The 9,161-nt window shown below is 40.6% G+C and overlaps 1 protein-coding gene across 1 annotated transcript in view; it reads right to left on the reverse strand.

The window, feature by feature from the left end:
• LOC124267284 (pleckstrin homology domain-containing family A member 1-like) overlaps window positions 1-203 on the reverse strand; it is an 81,866-nt gene extending 81,663 nt beyond the window's left edge. Inside the window, 1 exon segment of the mRNA XM_046702200.1 lies at window positions 61-203. The gene's annotated coding sequence lies outside the window, so the exon portion shown is untranslated.
• Between the last annotated feature and the right edge of the window lie 8,958 nt (window positions 204-9,161).

Consider the following 9,161-nt stretch of genomic DNA (forward strand, 5'->3'; position numbering starts at 1 on the left):
GACCGAATGTGTGAGCAGACAACGTAATCGTTTACTAATTTTCCTGTGGATCACACCTACCTTAATGAAACGGCGCAATGTTAAATGTCGAGGTGCAACGATCGTTGATTGTTTTCGCGATGCCGATCACAGCATCTATATTCGTCGGCACGCCGATGTTTACTGCAGGAAGTATTTTGATGCTCAGTGCGCCATGACAGACAAGGGAGGTAACTGCTACGGTGAGTCATACCGTAAAACACGGAAAATAGTCACTGGTGTAAATAATAATGTTGCTCTTTAGCCACCATTCAGCTGGGGAGCTTCATAGCTCAACAGATGAAAAAACAGGACTAATCTATTTTCGACAGGTTAGTATACAATATCTATCCTTCCACTCTTCAAGCACCTGTTAGGGGAATTCCCTTCTAGCAGGAAAAATTACGTCACAAATATATATGACGTCATAATAGTACGGGATGATATCATCACTTCTAATACCGAATAATGACCGAAGTGAAGATGACCGAAGCGAAATACATTTAACTCGAACAATGTAAAGTGTATAAATAATGTACTTGAGGAATGTCAACAGCGTTGCCTCTGCTTATGACACATGGACATACTGTGAATAACTAATGTTTCCACTGACCTCACGTGCGGTATATATTTATTGTTTGTTTATCATACTGCCCAAATAGTTTTCCATCAAGGGCTTGTTTATGATACAATCGCGTAGTGTTGAAGGTTACTTTGACTGAACCACTGGCTTGATTTTCTACAGACAAAATAAATTTGATAAAATAAAATTAAAAAATATAAATAATTTAGAATAAAATAACAGAAAGAAAAATCCAAACACCAAAACAATTATCAGAAATAACAAGGTATATAAATCACAGATATAGATTGCTTACACAAGTAACTTTCTTTCCTGGGTGCGGTATATTTGCATGTTTGTTTTAAGACGTAGCTCGCACGGCATTCTCGATTATCCAGCGCATTGTATCTCTATTATATTTTGATAAATATCACGTAGGACTAGAGGAATGATAAAACTGGATAATCGCGGATGTTTTTTTGGTCGCTTACACTCTACTTTCATCATCGTTTTCGAACAACAGTGTTTTTGATATACACTGACGGTTCGTTTTATGCTTGTTAATTCGGGGAACTGCCATTAATGAGAAAAGCTGGGAGACAACATGATGTCGCTCGCTGTAATCGACTTCATGGGCGGATCCAGGAATTTTGAAAGGACCACCACCCCACCCCCCACCCCATTGGCTCCGCCAACGCAAAAAAAATCTTCAATGTGGTCTTAAGTCATTTTCAAAGGGGGGTGGGGGGGTCGAACCCCCTGAACACCCAACACCCAACACACCCCACCCCCTCTCTGGATCCGCCAATGGACATTATAAATTGTGTAGTCATAGAATAATAGTTGATGACTATCACTTTATATTGGCATGTATATATGTCAGGGACTTAAGATAAATATACATACCTAAACTGTATTGGATTAACCCTAACGTGAGTAAATTGAATATGTAAATATCTTGAAAATAACAACAGTAACAACAACCAAATTTGAATAATAACATTACAAATATTCAGAGAGAAACTTTTGTATCAAGACATGTCTATTTGTAAAGTTAAGGTACCTATCTATTTCTGTTCAATAATTATTGCTGAACGCATATTCATGGGCTCTCGCCTTTTTACCCAATATAAAGATATGTACCCAAACCGCGGGTAGCTATTTTAGAGCGATGACTGTGCTAACGAAATGCGTAAAATGTTTGAGGCAATTCATTCAAAGGGTATCTCAAATGTCCCATATCTTACTTTCCCTTGTACATGATCTGTCCAAATTCACAGTTTTACCAAGGCCACATCAAAGATACAACTGAACGTGGGTTTAATTTTACTACCGCATCGCTAGGATAATGCCACAAAGAGAATGACAACAACGATTTTACAGTCGCTTCGATGAAATAATGGTGTTTTGCAGCAGGCCTTGACGTCACTGACAAACTTCATGGATAGCAAAATGTATTTCATGAGTGCGACGTCACGACATACTGGAAGATGTTGTTCATAAAGTTTCTTCAATGCTGTACTTCCCAACTTCTCAAATGCCACTCAAAGAAGGTCTGGACCTGTAACGTGTAATAATTAGCATAATTTTAATTAGCATAGATATACTAAAATATTCGCAATCAAATCGTCCCGGTTTCACTCATAAATACCTTGATTACATGCATAAATTAATTGTGCTGTGTCCCTTATTTTATATATGCATGCATATCTTATGCATGCTGGTTTGTGTTAGCGGGGCTGGGAGACAGTAGGCGTAAACTTAGTCGTCGTTATTTTCAATACGTGCCTTTCCATTTTGATGTATTAAAAAGTTACCTTTATTATCTGGAAGCACACATGCAACATTAACTCTATCCAGTTAGTCGTTCTGGGAGTTGAACAACGTTTTGTGAGGACTCGTCCAAGGTTAGTGGATTCTGTCTCGTCGTGTCGTCTATGGTAATACTGACAAGGGTTTTAATCAACCCAGACTGATCTATACGGTGATGATATTAACGTTTTGATGTTTGCTCGTTTTGTTTGTTGTTCAACGCCGACATGGCAGCGGTCTGTAAATAGCTGAGTCTTGACCAAATAAATCCAGTGATCAACATCATGAGCATCGATCTACGCTATTGTTATACGATGTTTATTGTCTTTTGAAATCAGGACATGTCAGCTTGATGCATTAGGTCCAAAGTGAGGCAATTGTTAGAAGAATCTTGTAAAAACCGACAAGAATAACGATCGAGGCAAAGACGGGAATCAAACCCACGATCAAGATGCTTTTATGTCCCAGGGACGCTACTCTACACAGCAAATACCTTCACCTTTATTGTCCCAGATGGGTGATCAGTTCGGTTTTCGTTACCTCAGTAGTGAGTGAGTGAGTGAGTTTAGTTTTACGCCGCTTTTAGCAATATCACGGCGGGGGACACCAGAAATGGACTTAACACATTGTGCCCATGTGGGGAATCGAACCCGGGTTTTCGGCGTGACGAGGGAACGCCTTAACCACTAGGCTACCCCACCGCCCCTTACCTCATTAAGTTACCTAGATGATATAGTAGCCATAGTAACACTAGGTCAGTACCTTCCAGCTTGTAATACAACATTATATCGCATTTCTATTCTATTCTAAAAGCATTAACCTTCGACTTAACACAAGCGATGTAATATGCCGATCCATAAATTAAATTGTGTTGTGACGTAAGCTCGGTGTAGGCTGAATAGTGCAGACGTCATTCGACCATAATGGATTTCTATGACGGCTGAGTCGTGATCAGCGCATTCTTCTAAAGAGGAGCTTGAAAGGCTTGAGAAGTAATGAGTGATAATTCTTGGTTGGGAAACACAAGAATTCTGAATTTCGTGATACTGATCCAAGATCAAAATATCGCGAGATGTTTAGAAGTACATTGAGATGGCCCACCTTAGACCGGCTTCAACTAGTTATACTATCTGTCAATCATGTTTCACATCTGTTTTCATTTACCTTCCAACTTCCATAATTACTGGGTAACCGGGTTACGAACGATATATTTAGCCTATCAGTGGATCATCTCTCGCCTGATCTTAGTTAAGGATATATTGCAACAGAAGTCAACGTGACATGTTTTCTAGCATCAATGTAATCACGATACGCATCATCAATATCCACCCTCCAATGGTGAATGGGTACCCGGGAGGAATTAACGGAAAACGTCCCTGTTCTTTATCAGTTGCTTCAACGGTAGTAACCCCTGGACAAAGTGGGCATGGAATTATTTTGTTCGTGGGTTGAAGGCCGGAGGAAAAGTTTCGGGGCGGTGGGGTAGCCTCGCGGCTATAATTATTTTGTTCGTCACGCCGAAACCCGGGTTTTAATTCCGCACATGGGTACAATGTGTTAAGCCCATTTATGGTGTCCCCAGCCGTGATATTGCTGGAATGTTGCTAAAATCGGCGTAAAACTAAACTCACTTACTTTATAGGATATCTGATACATGTCATGGTCGCATTCAGAGAGAAAAAATTACCTGTCTTTCTATATGTGAGCGACGCTTCGCTCGCATATAGAAAGACTGGTCATTTTCTCTTTGTTGCGCATCCTTATTTGCGCTACAATTTGCCTGTGCTTTAATATATAGGAGGTATGCACTTTAAATAACACTTATACGACACTATAGTATGGTTTGTGATCAGCTACGGGGCATCTGTATCGGGTAATCGTTGATCTGCAATCAACACAGTTCATGACAGGACTATTACGGGTTTTTTCACAGAGTGGGTAAATGTTCACCGAATATTGCTCTTACTTATGGGTGCACAGGGTGGGCCCTCCTATTGTCCGATAATGGCTATGTACAGTTAGAAAGAGGTGTCGTTTAGAAATGTACCTGATTTTTAAAATAAACTTCTTTTCTTGTGATGAGAAAAGTTTGTTGCTTATCGTAAAAACTGGAATTAGCGTTTCTCGTCAAAATTGGCAGACTTAAATATACTGTCCCCAAAAAGAAACGCATAGGTGTTTTGTATTTTTTAAAATCTATTAAATGCCTATTGTGTTCAAACAATCGTCAAAATATGCAACAAAAGTGTCGATAACATGATTTTACACAACTGCACAAGTAAAAAAATCGACTTAACCTGAAAATGTTGATTTTGACGAGGTTTCTTACAAGGATTAAAAACGCATCACCACAACGCAACAAAAATCACCTTCCAGTTGAAATTGTGCAGCAAAGAGCATGCACTGTCTGGCTTTAAAAATCCAGATAACTTTCGGACATCGGCATTCGTTTTGAAGGAGTTTTAAGGTCAAATTCCTACGCAACGTCTTGACACTGCGACACTGAACATCGCCATTGAAAGAATGCACGCTGGCGATTACCAATCTTCTGTTGTCAGGCGTCTGAATGTTAGTCTGAGCACGATGTCACAGCTTGTAGCTCATTACAACCAAACAGGTATAACAAATTACCGTCCCCGTACAGGCAGACCTCGAGTCACCACTGTAGCCCAAGATCGATACATCCGGGTACTACATGAACGTACCGCCACGGGTGAAAGCACAGCAGCCAGGGTGCCTGGAATTCGGAGGATATCCGGTCAAACTGTACGGAACAGGTTGAGAGAGATTGGACTGAGAGCCAGGAGACCCTACGTCGGGACCGAGCTACGTCTTCACCACCGTGCTCAGCGTCTCCGTTATCTAAAATTATCCACTTGGTAGTATAGACATTTCCTTCTTCTAAACAGATGTAACAATTCATGCACAAAAGTCTATTTGTGGAGGAGTTATGCATGTTTGAAAATACATTTTCGCAACAGATTTCTGGTCTATGCGTTTCTTTTTTGGGATAGTATATGTAGCATATTTCAAATATCACTACTCGTCCAAATACTAGATTTATCTGTACTAATATGCATGATACCTTAATGAATAACTATGTTGAAAACGGGCAACAACCTTTAGGAAAAGAGAATGATATTACTTGTAGAAGTGAGCTCCGTATACCTACAGATAAAAGTTATGTCAGAACTTCATGCAAAATTTTAGATGTGGCATTGCCCCTTTAAGAATAGAAACGGGAAGATATATTAACTTAAATGTTGAGGATTAAGTGTGTTGTAACTATAATAAATCTATTGACGACGAAGAGCATGTTTTGTTCAGTTTCCTTCAAACAATGATTTAGACCAGCTCTTCCGACAAATGTTACGGACCCCAATTGCGAAGATCGATGCTCATTGTGTTGATCACTAGATTGTCTGGTCCAGACTCGATTATTTACAGACCGCCGCCATATAGATGGAATATTGCTGAGTGCGGCGTAAAACAACAAACAAAAACAAACATATTACGGTAAAAGTGACCAGCATGTTAAGATTGTCACACTACGAAAAGGTGTGTCCCTTTCAAACAGGGGCGGTGGGGTAGCCTAGTGGTTAAACCGTTCGCTAGTCACGCCGAAGACACGGCTTCGATTTCCCATATGGGTATAATGTGTGAAGCCCATTTCTGGTGTCCCCCGCCGCGATATTGCTGGAATATTGCTAAAAGCAGCGTAAAACCACACTCACTCACCCTTTCAAACACGAGTTCTGTTTTACTGCCCAAACATCTGTATGTATGTCTTGTGTGTATGTCAGCCTGTGTTGAAGCCTTGTATTCGTTTTAACTACAAGACTTAGTCGTCAAAAATGCGAAAGTATTCTGCAGTATAATAAACACTAACATTACATTTAAAAGCATGACACATTAGTCTGATCTATGCTGGAATGACAGCGAGATTGATAGCGATTAAAGAACAAACGATATGAAAAGCTATCTTCGATGTAGGGAAAATAATTGCGTTTTAACTATTCTGGGAACATGGTCTTGTCTTGCGATTTCAAGACTATAAGACAAAACTTCACGTTTTATCTCTTTCAAATCTACAAAAGTGAGTGAGTGAGTGAGTTTGGTTTTACGCCGCTTTTAGCAATATTCCAGCAACATCACGGCTGGGGACAGAAAGTACACGCCTTGTGATTTGGGGTTATTTAAAAAACATTTGGAGCATAAATATTTTGAAAGTGTTTTGATTGTGACTTAAAATCACAAATGTTTTGTAAATGTATATGACCCCAAGTTCTAGAAATAAACCGCAGATGTACGTGATTATATCCTTAACCACCAGGTGCGTTAAAGCTGAACGACGCCGACATACATTAAAGGTATATCGGTATAACTGGGTCGGTGAAGCATGTACACATACCACTTGAGGTACAGTCAAGAAGCGTTTCAACATAACTCGAAAAGTCTTTGTTCAAACCGCCTGTAATTGGGACGAGCGTTTACTGTGATGGATAACTGTGTGTTTACAGTTCCACATCATCAGTCATATGTGAAGAAAGTACCGGTATGTTGAGAACGTGTACATATAATGCATATTTTTCACGGTGGAACGAGCAGGTTTCACCACGAATGAGTCAGAACAAATATACTGTAAATAACGTAAATTAACCTTGCTCCAAGGCTGTACTGAATGCTAAGCCCATGCATAGGCGGATCCAGAAAGAAATTTTCAATTTTCAAGGGGTGGTGGTGGCGTGGTGGTTGTTTGGTTTCCCAGGGGGGTTCAACTTCAATGTGGTCTTTAGACATTTTCAAAAAAGGGGAGGAACCTGAGTGTTCGAACCCCCTGAACCCCCTCCTCTGGATCCGCCACTGCTGGCATGGATGTATAGTAATTCTATCCTTCAAAGAGGCAAGTCTAGATTAACGGACAGTACAATGGACCCCAGTCTGTTATTTATTATTTTGTAGAAATTATCATAGAAACTATTACTTTTTACCTTATAGACCTATGCAAGTCTAAATGTAGATGTAAGGATCATTTTAGCTCAAATGGAAATCATTTTGACCAGGTACGGTATGTAAGGGTCTGGGCAGTGGAACCTTGGTATTCTGAAAAGCAACGTTGGCCTGCTCCCACGTTTTATTAATGTATTAATTTATATACAATTGTACTCGGTATATACAACTAATCATATAATATGCAGTATGGTATAATTCGTATCACAGATTACCTTTCATGCGATCATTTTTCTTTAACCCTAAAATACATAATCCATGTCATATTTATTCCAATGATTATTAAATGCGGTCTTAATTAAGGCTCGAAATACATAATACGGTATTCGTTTTGGTTTATTTTAGGCACACAGTGTGTCAAGACGCCCTGGAAAAATACTGTCATGCAGTACAAATCTTAAAAAGAAACATTTGATTGGAGGACAGGGACTCGGTCAAATATGGAAGTTCAACACACAGGCCGATAAAGGACGTGGGTGTTTTCCAGACACAGATACCACAAACCTCGTTAACCCATAGATCTGGAGTAGCACATTACTGATTATGGAATCACCAGTAACAGTTATTTTAGTGCGTGTGCGTACGCGAGTGCGTTTGAGTGCTGGCGTCTGCTGCAGTGGGTTCGAACTAGATAACACTCGATAGAATTTCTAGCTGTCATTTTAAAGCCGCATTCTGCAATATACCGGGTATATGATGGCGACATGTAATATATCGGTCTGGTTCAGATACATTCGGGCGGTGGGGTAACTATGGTTAAAGCGTTCGTTCGTCACGCTGAAGACACGGGTTCGATTCCCCACATGCATGGGTACAATGTGTGAAGCCCATTTCTGGTCCCCCACCGTGATGTTGCTGGAACATTGCTAAACGCGACGTAAAAACATACTGTTTTATGGCGAAAATGCATCCGTTATTCAAGAAACGTATCACAAATCCATTATTGAGAATTACGATTATTTAGTCATAGAATCAATGCTGTTACTGCTTGGTAATAAACTAAGGAATAGAGAACAGGATAACTGTCAGTAACAGAACAGAACAGACTCTTAAAAGTAGCAATTAACAGTGAGTCACCGATGAGTTTACAGTAATTCTCTGATCACGAGGTACGACATGAGACAATGGAATGATGTAACTTTAAACGAATCAGAGGGATTGTATCGGGTCATGTGACAAGGGTGGAGCAGGCTCGAACACCTTAAAAAGATGGGTTGGCACTAGAAAATGGTGCGGGTTACAAAGTCTGCAGAACGTTCGCATCGCGATCGATGAGTTCCATATCTGGTGAAGAGCTTGCCCTATCCTGTCCTGACCACGTCACCTTGTAATGAAGAGAGGGATCAAGTATACCTATGTGAGTATAGAACCTAGTGTTGAGTTATTCCTTGTAATGCCAGAGTGCCAGTACATGAATGAAATGTTGTAGTTAGGAGTCTCGGTCGTCAGACCTCTCACTCCTAAACGTAGAAGCCCCGGACGGACCAAGCGAGTATGTAACCTGAGCTTACATCACCCCTGACAATGCGGAACGGCCATCTTAATAGGTAACTGGTAGTAGGGTTTACTTTACTGACCGCCTCCGTGGTGTAGTGGTTAGAGCGTCCGCCCGGAGAGCGGAAGGTAGCGGGTTCGATCCCCGACCGCCATACCAAAAGACGTTACAATATGGTACTTGTTGGTCCCTGCCTGGCGCTCGGCGGTAATGGGTACAACAAGGACTGGTCGGCTCGGAGTCAGTATAATGTGTCTGAGTGGG

The sequence above is a fragment of the Haliotis rubra genome, unplaced genomic scaffold (genome assembly GCF_003918875.1).
Source record: "Haliotis rubra isolate DU_JTF1 unplaced genomic scaffold, ASM391887v1 Scf130, whole genome shotgun sequence".
NCBI classification, from domain to species: domain Eukaryota; kingdom Metazoa; phylum Mollusca; class Gastropoda; order Lepetellida; family Haliotidae; genus Haliotis; species Haliotis rubra.